Genomic DNA, 15,990 nt, shown 5'->3' with positions numbered 1-15,990 from the left:
ACGTATAATTGACTTAGTCGTTTTTATGTGTTACAGTAGATTTGAAAACGTCACACTCCATGAAATTGTAATTCATTATGAACCATATTCTCAGAATAATAACTAATGAAACGACAAAGTAGAGTATTTCGAAATATATTTGAAGTTCCAATTTTAAAATGAAGGCTTAAATTAAATATAATCTACAAACTAAAAAATAAACCATCATACATTTATGTTAAATATACAAAATTAAACAATTGTAATCATATAACTAATAATAACAATAAATTATAAATACCGAATATTGAAATAATATTTTCTTGTTCTGACATGAATTCAGTTAAATATGTCATAACTTTAAGTTGCTAAACATAAGCCAGACGTGGAGTTTAATCAAAAAGATCATTACCCCTTTTTCTTCATGTGGAAGTTGCTATATACAATTGTGCACATCGATAGATATATCTCTACCGATGAGATCTAATCATTATTAATAAAGTAAATGTCAAAATCATAAAATTAGACAATAAATATACTAATAAAAAAAAAGGTTAGAAATAAATCCATCTTAAAGATTTAGAGCAAAAGCTAATTATGTAGTAATGTCCGGCGATATTACTCCTTATTAAGAGCATCAAAAAAAAATCCCCGTAATTTATGTTTATATAATAACATATCATGAAGGATACACACAATTGCTAGTTATAATGCAACACCCTATACAACTGCCCCCGTTGTTGTGACCTTTAAGCAGTTGTTTCTGCCTTTTATGAGTTTTCCAAACACCTTTTCTTGGAGCTTATCAACCATAACTAATTCTTAAGTGATAAAAAAGTAATATTTATTGACTATGTAATATTGGAAAATCTAATGATCACAGCCAAGTCTTTAAGTGAAGAAACTAATGTCAGACAAACTAGTTGCGAACCATCCAAAACTACTACCCCATTTAAGCACTTGTTTTTGCCATTTAATGAATTGTGTACCATAATTCTTAATAATTTTAACTAAAATAGAATCATATTTTATGATTAGATTTTTTTTTAAATGAATACTTACTGTTAGATGGTACAAAATTCAGAGTTCCATTTCGTAATTTGGTGTGGATGACTCTAAGCATGCTGAAAATTATCTTAACTTCCCAATTTACAATAGGGGTATTTCTATAAATGACATTATTACCAACATCCTCCATTAATTAATATGGTTCCTCGGGAAGGGAAGAATTTACCCGTGTATTTCTCCATAAATTTTTTGAACGTGGGATGATTAGCAATAGATAAGTTTATATAACATGCAATAATCATCTTGTGATCATGTGAGATCAAAGTTAAAGTCTGACTAGATGTATTCATTGTTAACTTGATTTTATAGATGAATATCCATCTCTTCATACGAGATGAGGACAATGAGTGGCGTGTAATTCTAGACAGGGGACAAAGACATATTTATATCGACAAATTCGACAAGCCATCTATTTCTCAACCAGTAAGTATTTTCCAAATTCCTGGACCTCCATTTTCAGAAATCCAAACAGAAGGTGACGTTATTTTAGGCATTTTATTCAGTTCTCTATCGACTATCACCATCTAATATTATATTAATATTGAATAATAAAGGCGGGAATGATAACGTTCTTGATAGAAGAAGATGTATATTATTTAACCAATGATGCCATAAGTATTTCTTCCCTTCTCCTCGCACGCTTTTCTATTCTTACCAAAATTATCACCCTTATATATAATACTATATTCCTGTAAGGGAAGTCTCATTCGCCCCCGCTACAAATAGGGTAAAAAAATTGAAAATGAAATGAAATTAGTTTATAAGGCCAGTCCTATTTTTATGAAAAAAAAGCAACCCACTTATTTATTATATTCAAATAGTCGAATATATTTTTATAACTAAAAAAGACGTCTGTGATAGCCTTAATATTGGACTTTTCTTGTACCAGGGTTTAGGTATGTCTAAAAGATTCGCATAGCTTATTAACACTACTTCCTAACTGTTGCTGTTGAATATTAAAACTTCTCCATTATTTACTTTTTTGTAAATAGTAGAATTTAATGACATCCAGTTAGCTTGTGTTTCACCGTCTCACTGTCATTCATAACTACAATTTTATCAGAAATAAAACAACCTGTAATTTTATTTGATCTATGTAGACACCACAAACCAATCGGGACTATACCAGTCTTACCTTTATTAATTTTTAAGCCAGATCTTTCTGAGTATTTTCCCAATCACATTCAGAAGAACTTCAATTCTCCTGATTAGTTATCTATCTAAGTTTGCTTCAACAAATAGGTTAATATCATTGTCATACGCATCCAATAAATGGTAATTGGTATTGAAAGAAATTCCAAAGTCTCCATATTTTCTTTGTAGGGACAATATTCTTCGATTGCCACAATAAAAAGTAATGGTGACGCAGGGCATACTTGACTACAGCTTCTCTTGATATTCATTGGTTCATGGAGTGACCCTCGATATTAATAGTGGAGAGGATTCATTATAAAGCAAAACTTTAGCTAGATTAAAGAAGTGTTTTGGGAAAAACTTTTTAACAGCCCTAAGAATTGTTTGTTCAAAATTAGAAGAATTTGCTCAATAAGTGTCTCATCACCTATGAAATGTAAAATGGTCATTGTTATTTCAAGCAAATTTTCTTAAAAAGACACAAACTTGAAAATACTAAAACTTATAAAAAATATATTTTTTGGTATTGATTCGATGTTCTAAATAACCTAAAACGTTCAAAAAATGTATTAATTGAATAAATATTAATTGAACAAATGTGTCATAACGTTAACATATTATAAAGCTCTTATGTCTATATAAATACATGAACCCCCTCCAAAAAAAAAAAATGTATATTTTATTTCCGACTATATAATAATTGTTAAAGTATAGCTAGAAATTGTTTTCAGCTTAACAATAGCTAATTTGAATTCAATCAATCAACCGCCAGAACACTGATAAGTGGAAAATAAGCAATAGATGGACAGCTGACAACAAAATACAGTACAAATTTTTATATAAGTAGAACAAGGTATTGAAGTGTAATAACGTCGTTTACAAGGAATCTTCTATATTTGGAACATTCAATCTTTTTCTCTTTCCTTTTTTCACAACTTAAGGCTTTTTTCTATTAATGGCCAAATTAATTAAAGAGAAGAGGGAATTGAATTACAACAATCATGTAATGAATGTCTTAAGGAATTAAAATAACTTTATTTATTAATTATTATTCTAATGCCATAAAATAAATAGATCAACCCAAATAAATATTGTAACATGTTGTGACATTCAGCACATGCTTATCTTAATTCTATTTATTCATTAATTTCATGGTATTCTACTTTAAAAGTCGCCCTTATTTTGACCAATTAGGGGGGAGCAAAAAAATATGCATTATTCGCCCTTATGAAGGGGGATGAATAGAGTTGTAAATCGTAAGCCATTTCGATAAGTTAAAAAATAAAGACCAAACATCGACATGGTATTCCTGACCATTTAAATAATTTTAGGAGAATAACAGTCATGACGTTGTATTAAATTCACTGCAAGCAGCTGTGGTAAACAGAATATAAATATAAGTCCCACTCTGTATCCAGCAAAGACATAGGCAGGAATTACTCCGTTATCAATCTTCTACTCATCTATGAATAAAAAAATTTAAAAAAATCCTGAATGTGGCACTCATTATCCATGTGCACACACACTCGTGGTTACCCTTTATTTTAGATGTTATCTCCTCAAGAATGAAATAAAAAGCTTTATAAAATAAAACACACTACTTCCACTGTTCCAACAACAAAACTTGCGCCCTAAAAAATGCTTTGGATTTACAACCCTAAGCATGAATAACAGGGGGGAAACCAACAGCTAATAAATAAAATTAATAAATTAATGTCGGTAGAATAACATATTGCTGTATGAAGATATATATTAATTTATTTTTTCATTTCTGCTACATCTACTCTCTCCCTTTTCCCTCACGTTTCTTTTGAGCATTTTTTAATTTTTATAAAGGGCACTATTTTGCTACGAGAAACAGAGGGAGAAAACAAAAACCTCGAAAATAAATTAGATTCAAATTATAGTAGCACAATTCCTCATTTGTTAAATACTTAGGTAGGGCTATACCATGGAGTTACGATAAAAGTTAAGTTAGAAAGCGAGAAAAAGTAATGTTGCTTGGAAAGGTCAATGAACAGCCTTGTTGTGCTTTTGTTCTTGACAAGAGCGAAAGAAAAAAATCCTAGTACTCTTTAAAGGTTGCAAAATGATATTAATTTTTATGTCTGATTAATGAAGACGAGAGGACGGAAACTATACCTGGTTAATCAAATAATTACTATCTATTAATGCTAAAGATATACTTTATTCATAATAAATATACATGGATCAGCATTTTTACAAATGAAGGCATCATCACTTTTTTACTCCCTTCATACCTATGTATATAGTTAGAATGATGAAAATAACTATAGATATACATATTTATATATACTTAGTTAAAAGGCATAACTGTCGGTTCACAGACTAACGTTTTTAAAATGATGCTCTATTTCTTTTAATTTGCATAAATTAAAGTTTCGTGCACACTCCAGAAAGAAATTTGTTTCGTCCTAAACAGTTTAGAATGTCAATATATTTAATGGGGTGTATCTTACTATTATAGACATAAATAGTAATGAAAATTTCAGTTGCCAATCTGCATTACTCAAAAGGTTTAAATCATAAGCGCTCCAGGGAGCTTTAAAAATAAAGAAGGGAAAAAACTTGATAACATTATAGCATAAAATTTACATTTATGACGTCATTTTGCTTCCTCATGTTTTTTACATACCGAAAGTGCATATTTTTGACCACTCATCAGCATAACAGGGAGTATTTTAGAGCGCTCCCTACTTTGTCTATAAAGATATTTTCCTTTTCTAATTAAGTTGAGTCGTTTGTAATGAAAAAACTGCCTTTAAAATTAGAAAAGAAAAAACAGCTATTGAGGGGGTGTTTGGTACAATTAACATTTTGCAAAAAAACTATTTCGCCATGAAGACTTTTTGCCTGAAGGATATTTCGCCTTAATATACTCGTATATAAAAACACTGCTTCAAAATTTCACCAATTTCAACCAAATTTCAAGTCACAGACATTTACAGACTGTTTCAATTACAAAAACAAGTAATATATGAGATATTGTAAGTCATGTTTGGGTAAAAGTGACAATACTGTTGTGTTAGAAATGTCAAAAGCAGCTCCCCGCAAACTCATTCCTGTTGTGTCTCTCCTTGGCTTAACAGGTGAGTAAAAAGCTCCCATTCTTACGTAATTTTTTATGTTAAGAGTTAAAATTTGTGAATGCATGGGATGCAGCAAGGCTAGTTCGAAACTGGCCGTAGCGCAATGGCTTTTCCTACGTTGGTGCAAATCAGCGAGACTGCTGGCGGCGTCAGTAATGTTCTGAAGAACGAAGCCATCATCACCTTCAACAGGCTACTGAACGAGTTTCAGCATTATTTTCCAACTTCAAAAGCAACAATCCAATGATTTATTTCACGAGGGACCCCTTTAGAGTGGACAACTTCCCGAAGGAAGCAGAAGACATCAAAGACCAGAGTCTGGACCATGGCCATGACTCCACGACAAAAGTCAGAAGGCATTTTGGGCCAATATACATGGTTTGTATCCTCATGTTGCTGTGGCGGCGTTCACACTACTGGTTGCATTTCTGTCAACGTACGAGTCCAAGACGGCGATTTCGAGCATGATTGAGATCAAAATCAAATCGCAAAACCGGCTGATTTACCTTGAATCTGATTCGTGATGCATTATTTCAAAACTGGAACAGAAAATGGAGGCACTCGTCTAGGCAAAACAAATGCAAAAGTCTCATTAACCTGTGCCCGTCAAGTGTTTCCTTTTTTGTATATTTTTATGGGCCGAATAAATTGAGAAAAAAAATATAAATAATCTTTTCATGTGCTATTTATTTCCATGTGATAACTGTTGTTAAATAGTATAATATATTAAGAAGAAAAAAAGTTAAGAGCCGTAAAATGTTACAAAAAAGCAATTGTACAAATGAATAGAAGCAAATAATTGAATTTATCTTTGACTACAGAATCCAAAACTAATCTCAGTTTTTCTCTTAGTCGTCTAACTTCGGAAATATATGGGATTTTAGTAATTCGGGACTATTATCGTTCAAAGTCAATTTTACCCTTAAATCAATCATCAAATTTAAAGAAGGGCTCATAAAACGTATGTAAAAGTGTTTTTATGATTAGAAAGTGTTTTTTTATTCTATATCTTATTTTGAACTGGACATATTTCCATTTTTAGGGGTAAAAACGACACTCTTCTTTAGATCCTTATAACTTATTCATAATACATAGTGATAAGGAGTATCATAGTTTATATTACAGAAAAATATTCCAAGATCTTTTTAAAAATATGCATCTCCAAGGATTTTTGTTCTATTTTGTATTTTTTAAGTGATCCCATTTTTTGTGGGTGTGTAGTAGCAAATAAACAACCTTATCAATTACGTGAATCCGTTGTGTTTCTTAGCTGGCCCGTTAATTTGTAATTGGTAATATAAAGAAGGAATTTCCATTGCTTAGCAGTTGTCGTTATTATTTTATTCCTGAGTAGTGAAAATCTTTTCCTAAATAGATTCAATTATATTCAAATCATAATTGGACATTTGTGTGTGCTCATAAAAGACTGAGTGTAACCCTGAGGATTTGATGCAGAGTAAATATTGTAAGTCCTTGTTGGACTCATGGTAGAATTGGGGATCAAAATTGAATTAATTCTAGCAAATATCATTATTTTATATCCTTTTCTCCTTCCTCTCTTGTCACAACTGATTGTAACTTATCTAATCAAGCGTCATGAGCATTATTCTTTCTCTCCTCCGAAACTTCCTTCAAATTGTCAGGGTTACCATGTTGATTTTCGGTTCTTTTTTTAACATGCCCATTCTACACTGGACTTTCATCATTGAACATTATCCAATGAATACATAAACTCTTGTTTTGTTATTATTGCTTTATCTTAATAATGAGTACGATTACAATGTCAACTCCATGACGTCATATTCCGTAATAAATAATAATAATTAACATCATATCACTACGAATTCAAATATAATAATTATATTTGAAATACTACAATTCCCTACTCATCGTGAATGGATATCTTCATTGTTTCGATCCTGGAATCTCAGTCCCAAGGAAGGAGTCCACTCTACTCCCTTGGGAAGCCTAGAAGTTTTTCTTTGGATGAATTTTCTTTCCGTCGTCTATCATGGAATATGGAATCCGAACATCTCTCGACATGGGTGATCAAGATAGAAGTATGTATCTTCCTTCGATTTCCTCTATCTTCTTTTGGTTTTAACTTTTGGAAAACATAGATGTCCAATTCTTTAGGTCTTAATGAAGGGAAAATTATGTTAGCAATTGTTAAATTTAAAGCACATCTAAATATCAAATTTATCTCAGTTAGAATGCTTCAATTATTTAAATGCTTTGTTTATATATATCTTAATTTTATGGTAATAACTTGATAATGTTGTAGTACCTAATTGTAATTAACTTATCGTTATTTTATATTTCACACCCATAGCCTTTTATATTGATCTGAAAGTGAATGGATCCCGTCATAGTTTCAACCCTCGAATATATTCATCATTTTATATATATATATACATGGATATATTCTTACTCGAGGAAGGAGTCGATTTTCCTCTCTTATGAAGTAGCTTGGTTTGATCTATAAATCTGAAACCGAACATCTCTTATTGAAGATAAAGTATCTTGGATCTTTGCTTTAGTCCTAATTCTTATGGAACTTAAATTCTTTCCGTCTTTAATTAATAAAAATCGATCTTAGCAAATTAAAAGGACAACTAAATCTATAATCTATCCCAACATTTACCCAAATGTTTTTAATAGATATACATTTTATGACTATAGCTTATGTTCAATATTCATGTTGTGATAGTACCTAATATTTTACCTTATTATATTTAAATATACCACATTTAGTCTCTTATTCTATTGAATTATTTTTTTAAATTAAACCTTGAATTTTTTTCTAAAATATAAGCTATGATATTCCTTATCACTGTAAATAATAATAAATAAATAAGTTATTAGAGTCTAAAGAAGAGTGTCGTTTTTCATTATTTTTCAGCCTAAAATAAAAATATGTAGAGTTTAGAATAAAATACAGAATCAATAAAAATACTTTTATAATCATAAGAAACACTTTTACATAAATTTTATTAATCTTACTTTTAATTTAGTGATTGTTTTAGGGTAAAAAAATTACTCTGAACAATAATAGTCACAATTACTAAAATCTCAAATATTTCAGAATTCAGATAACTCAGAGAAATCTGAGATCAGTTTTGGATTATGCGCCCAAAGATATATATGATGATTTTCTTGAATTCATTTTTACAAAATTCGTGTTCCTCAGTGTCTCCATTCAGATTGTATGGTCCCGGTCTTGGTTTAGCAATTGGTTCAAATTTTTATTTGTCCCAATTATCATTTTTTAGGAGGTCAAATGGATCTTGAATATTTGGGACAACGATTTTATGACTTTTTTTAAGAAAAATCCTCTCAAAAATTAGTGAACCGAGACCGTTATATGTGATAGCACAATTTCCTTCAAAAAAAAATTCCAATTCCCCAACATGGAAGATTGAGATCAAATAAGTATATCATTAAGTATTTTACTCTTGTGTCCTATGATTGTGCAATTAGTTTGATACAAACTTAGTTTTAGGTAAAGCTGTATTTTAAGGCTTTTATTATTATTATTAATCTCTTTTTATTTTTAAGGATGCACTATTATTACAAACAATTGAAAAGTTTTTTTTTGTCATTGGTAGAATATCTAAATATTTTACTTGTATCTCTGAAACTTTATTTTAAAAGAGAAAGAACATTATATTTAATTTTTAAATTTTTGTTTGAATATCTGATGGCCTTGTAACCAGTTATTATTCAATGTCGGGGTATGAATCCTTCGAAGAATTGAATTTAAAATATAATTTTTAATTGAATGTAACTTCTTTGGATATCAATATCAATATATACATAAAAGGATCCAAAAAGAACAAAAATTTAAATAGGTGTTAGACCGAGAAAGAAAAACATGGGGAACTTCCTGAGGGTACTTCATTGGCATTGGACAATATTGCACATAAGTATATTTGAAATCATATGCTTTTTTTATATATTCAGCCGTCGAAAACAGTAATATATAATTAAAATTGGGCATAATCAAACTTACAAAAAAGTGTATAGCCGTAAGATGGGGAAGAGAACTGGAGTCACGTAAACAACCAATCAAACAAAAACCTAATTTAAGTTGAACATTTTCCAAATTGAAAAAATTTAATGTTATTTCAAATATACCAGAATACCAGACACTTTGAATCTGAAATTTTAACAAATTATTTTTAGAAACTAGGGGAGCTACATGTACTAAAATTTGTTCTGATATTGGCACATGTGTTCCTATTTGTAATCTTTAATGTAGCATCCACCAACTTAGATAATGGCCTTGATGCACCGCCGGAAGATTTGAAAGGTATTAATAATGTAATCAGGGTTAATATAGTTCCAATGCTCATCAACAGAAGTCTTGAGATTCTTGTTTAAGTACCACATTCTCGACCGAAAAGTTATTGCTGATGAAGGAGATCAACTACATCTTCAACATGTCGACATAGTCAGTGGCGTTGAGCTTGTACCCTGTTTTAAACCAAATATGTTGCATTGCCAGTCAATTGGATACAACCATTCCTAGCTCATCACCTATACTGGGTGCTTGGTAGACATCCGGGTTCAGACTTTCTCGGCCACTCAGCTAAATTATTATATGTGACATCATTTATTAATTTTTCCTTTTGTTAGACAGATAGAAATCTTTTCAACTTTTCTGCAAAAAAGAAGGAAAAATTCAGAAATTAATTGGTTAAATTTTGTTACTTAATTGCGTATTTCCCTGCCATAAAAAAATGTGACATATGGTGGACTATTTTTCATATAATAGTAGGGATATGGTCATTGCTTTCAGCTCAATAAAATTTAAGACAAGTTTGAAAACATTCAGAGCATTAGATAAAACAACAGCTGACAAATAAGTACTCTGTACACTTTCACGTTTTGAGATAACGCTTTGGGAGATGGATATATTTATATTTTCGTTATGATTGAAGTAATCTACGAATGGGTTAGGTTAGAACAGTGATTCGTAAAAGGGATCCATGGAGGTCATCAATAAATGTATTTTTATAAAAGTTTATATATTAAAAATCCCTAAAAAAACAACGAGGGCATCTGCAGTGATGAAAAGATTCAGAATCACTTTGTTAAAAGACAACAAAAGTTTTTTTTAGATCGATAAGGATCGCCTACGTATGATGGACAAGCGACAAGCGACATATTAATACTACTATGTAATACATCGTTTTTGATTAATTATCCCTTTGTTTTTGCTTTTAAAAAAATAAAAGATCTTCACCATAGATCTCTCAACCATTCCTTCAATAATACTTCTCCGAAGTTATATTGTAGTTAGCCAATTACATCAATTGATGCTTACATTCATATATGAATAATCTGGGCTGCAATGATTGATTACACTCTCAAAATAAAAAAGAAGCATGCAATTATCATCTCAATTATTTTACTTCGTTGGGTCCAAATAATCTAAAATCAGTTATAGCTTTATGTCTGGGGTTGTAAATTGTAAACACTTTTGGTATGTAAAAAAAAATGAAGTGGTTATTATACACAATTTCAATAATGTTTTAAAATAGAGCAGGTTAGCTGTCATGACGTTTTATTAGGTCATTTGTAAGCAGATAAAACAGGAATAAAATCGACACAAGTCCTATTCAGTATTAAGCAAAGACAAAGGGAGGAATTATTCCGTTGTCGATACTCAATTCTACTCCAAGTCCAACAGGGACTTACACATAATACTTATGGAATTCAAGGATGAAAGAAATATTTTAACAGTTTTAGAACCACTGTTCATGTTGCCAACAACAAGTTGATGACATCAGTTCCCTCAGAGACACTGCCATCTCCTTCGTGTGTGGAAATTACATTGGAAGATAAGTCTTTCTTTTTTGTTAAACGAATTTTCCCAACTGAAATACGATTTTCTAATATTTCTATGTTGTAAATTGATATTAGATCTCAAAATCTCACGCAAGCCTAAGTTAAAAAACTTCAGAATCCTGTTTTTAATCTCAAACTAATTATCAGGCTTGATTATCAGGAAATTGTACGATACCTTGTACTTACATTTCACTATTCGATATAAAATAAGTCATTTCAAGATAGCTTTCAAAATTACAAATAAAGTATAATGGATCAAACAAAAGGTACAATGGACGTTAATGCATTAAACAATCTTATATTTTCTAAAAAGTTTATTCTATTTGATTATGCAAAGTAGATAAATTTAAACCAGACATTTTTACTATCAATCTTTATTGTGCAATATGAAGGTACTTTTTTTTAATTTTTAACCTCTCCTTTTTTTTCAATAACTATTGTTAATTGTATGAAGAGCGTGGTATACATATACTCAAATTTCATATTGCACAATTCAATTTCAGGTATTTAAAAATATCATCTTTTGCACAGTACAGTATTCTGTAAGTCATGAAAATTTCATTCAATTATCTTGATGTTTAAGAAAGTTGTGGTGTTTTATAGAAATATCATATTTTATTATATTACGGATTTTGGTGTAGGTTATAACATTAACAGATTTAACACTTCGAAAAAATGCCGTGAAATTCCGATGATAAATTGGTCATAACTTCCTTAATATAGAAAGTAAAGGCATGCCTTTGGTATCAAAATGTCTTTTTTAACATTATTTATTAGATAAAACAGGTTTAAAAAGGGAAAAATTGATGTGTTTTTTTTTGTAATATACATACATAAAGAGTTGTCAAGTTCAAATACGAGCGAAAAATGAGCTCCACTCATTTTTCATTGAGCGGAAACGCGCTCATTGTTTTACAAAATGAGCGAGAGCGCAATCACAAAATTAGTGACTGAGTGGAAGGGCACTCAGGATTTCTTGAGCGGACTAATATAACTACATTATCAACGCAGTAATGTTATTTTTAATATAGAAAGTTATTCTCCCGATAGCAGTAACCCCTTTCCCTAATAAAAATCATTATATAAAAAATGAGATATTACTAATAGTCTATTGGGGATATTGAATTATCAAAAAAAAAAAAAAATTATCTTAAGTTCTGTTGATTGAATATTTAATAATTTAGGAAACTTTATTTAAAAATAAAAGTATGCCCATTTTTGTATTTCCGAGGTGACATTTTTTTAAAAAGAAAACATAATAGTTTGATGAACAATTTTTGACGATATTTATTCGTTATACAATATGAACAAGACCCTAATTCAGCAGTACCATAAGTTTCCCACCTTCTCTTCGCACTCTACCATAGTAACAAATCCGACCTGCTAACTTCTAATTAATTTTGCCCACGATGCAAAAATGTAGAAATGATAGTAGGTATTATATTCTAAAGTTTCCTCTGGCTGGCCAACTTATTAAAATGTCCTCCTCACTGACACTTTACCAAAAAAAATAAACAATGTTGATTATGATTCAGGATACAATACAATTTAATAATGATTTCCCTTCATGTAACTCCAATTTTAATCAAAAAAATTCTATTTCTAATGTATTTTTTTACTCGCGGTAGTGCCCGGCATTATCCGGAGTTATCATGTATTGACGAACATTCAAATTTTGTTTTAATAATATACAAGATCCTTGATGCCATTCTCCGTTTTTCATAAACACACTCAAAAAATAATAATAACAGTTTGAGGGAAAAAAATCTGGCTTTAGTTCGTTGCTAAACCTCATTTAAAGTTGCTCCATTTTTTTTTTAAATTGTATAAAAGTACTTCCCTCATTTTCCTTTTTAACATGAGTTGAACTAAATGCCTGCAAGTTTTCATTCATAAGTTCACTCAGTATATTATACTTATAGTTGATAATATTGTAGAGAAAAACGCGTGCAAGGAGGAGGGGGAAAAAAAGACATATGGTATCATTGTTTAAAATACTGATGTGATTATCATCTCCCTGCTTTATTATGATTTTTGAGGGTATATCGAATGTATTTATTAGAAAAAATTTAATGAAGATATACTACGTATAATTGACTTCGACGTTTTTTATCCGTTACAGTAGATTTGAAAACGTCACACTCCATGAAATTGTAATTAATTAATAATCATATTCTCAGAATAATAACTAATGAAACGACAAAGTAGAGTATTTCGAAATATATTTAAAGTTCCAGATTTAAAAAAGAAGGCTTTAATTAAATATAATCTACATGCTAAAAAATAAACCATTACACATTAAAGTTAAATATACAAAATTAAACAATTGGAATCATATAACTATTAATAATAATAAATTATAAATACAGAATATTGAAATAATAGATTGATCCAGATAATTTTTTCTTGTTCTAACAACGATTCAGTTAAATATGTCATAACTTTAGGTTGCAATACACAAGCGAGACGTGGAGTTTAATCAAAAAGATAATCACCCCTCTTCTTCATGTGGAAGTTGCTATATACAATTGTGCACAGGATAGATATATCTCTACCGATGAGATCTAACTAATTATTAATAATAAAGTAAATGTCAAAATCATAAAATTAGACAATAAATATATCAATAAAAAAATGTTAGAAATAAATTCATCGTAAAGATTTAGAGCAAAAGCTAATTATGTAGTAATGTCCGGCGATATTACTCCCTATTAAGAGCATCAAAAAAGATTTTTCCCCGTTATTTAGGTATGCTTATATAACAACATACTATTATCATGAAGGATATACACAATTGTTAATTATAATGCAACACCCAATGTAACTACCCTCGTTGTTGTGACCATTTAAACAGTTGTTTTTGCCTTTTATGAGTTTTCTGAGCACCATTTCTGGGAGCCCATCAACCATAGCTAAGCCTTAAGTGATAAAAAAGTAATATTTATTGACTATGTAATATTGGAAAACCTAATTATCATACCCAAGTCTTAAAGCGAAGTAAGTAGTCTCAGACAAACTATTTGCAAACCATCCAAAGCTACTACCCCCGTTGTTGTGACCATTTAAGCAGTTGTTTTTGCCCTTTACTGAGTTGTGTATCATAATTCTTGATATGTTTAGCTAAAATAGAATCATATTTTATCGTTAGATTTAAAAAAAATTGCATACTTACTGTGAGATAGTACAAAATTCAGAGTTCCATTTCGATATTCGCAAATACTTTTTACTGATAACTTGATCGTCATTTGGTGTGGATGACTCAAAACATTTTTATATGTATTTCTATAAATGACATCAGTACCAACATCCTCTATTAATTTAATGATGGTTCCTTGGGAAGGGATATGTTTACCCTTGTATTTCTCCATAAATTTTTTGAGCGTAGATAATTATCAATGGATAAGGTACATGCAATAAGCATCGTTGTGAGATCAGAGTTAAAGTCTGACTTGATGTATTCATCGTTAAATTGATTTTATAGATGAATATCCATACTCTAGTTATGAGATGAGGATAATGAGTGGCGTGTAATTCTAGACAGGGGACTAAAGGCACATTTATATCGACAAATCCAACAAACCATCTGTTTCTCATCCGGTAAGTATTTTCCAAATTCCTAGGCCTCCATTTTCAGAAATCCAGACAGAAGGCGACGTTATTTTAGGCATTTAATTCAGTTCTCTATCGACTATCCCCATCTAATATTATTATATTAATATTGAATAATAAAGGCGGGAATGATAACGTTCTTGCTTAATAGAAGAAGATGTATATTATTTAATCAATGATGCCATAAGTATTTCTTCTCTTCTCCTCGCACGCTTTTCTATTCTTACCAAAATTATCACCCTTAATTATACTCCTTTTTTTCTTTATAATGCATAATGAGAGCACTGTAAACATATTTTCATACCTTCATGTTGTTTTCACGACAAAAAAGCAAGATTGTTTTGCAAAAGAACCGATGTTTCACTCAATTCAGTCAAATTGTATCAACTCTCTGAATACTAAAATTGTATGTTATGGTCACATAACAAAACGCCCAAATTCCTTTAATGGAACATCCTTTTAGATGGAAGGAAGCAAGAGCTGATGTTGTTATAAATACCCAGGAGTGGAACTTTGTTTTATTAAGTGCTAGGTTAAGAAAATTGGCAAGTTCTTTGTTACAACGGTTCTAATAGAGATTGAGCCAACTCGTGAAGCATCCACTTAATTAGATGATTTAATTATGACTAACTAATAAAAACTTCATGAATAACAATTCTTAATAAATTATTTATTATTTTATTATTTAAAATGAGAGTAAAATGAATGGCAATTTTATATTATTGCTGCCTGAATCATCATCAAATATATTTATTATTTTTCGACAACAGTACCATAGCACCATTAAAATGATCTCATCCGCTCAATGCGTGAAAGATTCCCCATTCCTGTCGTAGGAGGATAGTGATTTTTTAATATGAGTTATGAAAGTTAAATTCTATAGAAGCCAGAACGTACTACCATTTTACTGTGGATACATGAATAGAAAAAGGTTGGAAACCCTTGGTCCTAGAAATGTAATAAAATATTTGTTATGTTTAAATGAACCATATACTATGTTCTTGTAATATTATTTTGACAGCATAAAATAACAAATATCTTGTACAATGACATTATAATAGAACCATGTTTTCTCATTCCGTAAAAACATTTTATTATAAAATATCCTGGCCTTTTGCCAATAAAGGACTTGATAAAGATATACACATGTATGTACATTGTACGCGTGTACATAAAGGGTATCTCAAAAGTCCTTTGAGTAAAAATTTTCATGCTAAAACATACTAAATCGACTTTA

General features: G+C 30.2%; 1 long non-coding RNA gene across 1 annotated transcript; it reads right to left on the bottom strand.

Moving 5' to 3' along the window:
- Nucleotides 1–13,938: 13,938 nt before the first annotated feature.
- On the bottom strand, nucleotides 13,939–15,200 carry LOC139905475 (uncharacterized). The gene is made up of 3 exons (XR_011780253.1): nucleotides 14,317–15,200; nucleotides 14,125–14,264; nucleotides 13,939–14,062 (listed from the first exon to the last, which is right to left on the bottom strand). It is a non-coding gene; the product is annotated as an uncharacterized lncRNA (long non-coding RNA).
- Between the last annotated feature and the right edge of the window lie 790 nt (nucleotides 15,201–15,990).

Source organism: Lepeophtheirus salmonis, chromosome 5, assembly GCF_016086655.4.
Source record: "Lepeophtheirus salmonis chromosome 5, UVic_Lsal_1.4, whole genome shotgun sequence".
In the NCBI taxonomy this organism is placed as follows: Eukaryota; Metazoa; Arthropoda; class Copepoda; order Siphonostomatoida; family Caligidae; genus Lepeophtheirus; species Lepeophtheirus salmonis.
The sequence above is the reverse complement of the archived record's forward strand: the minus strand, read 5'-3'. Positions and strand labels throughout refer to the sequence as shown.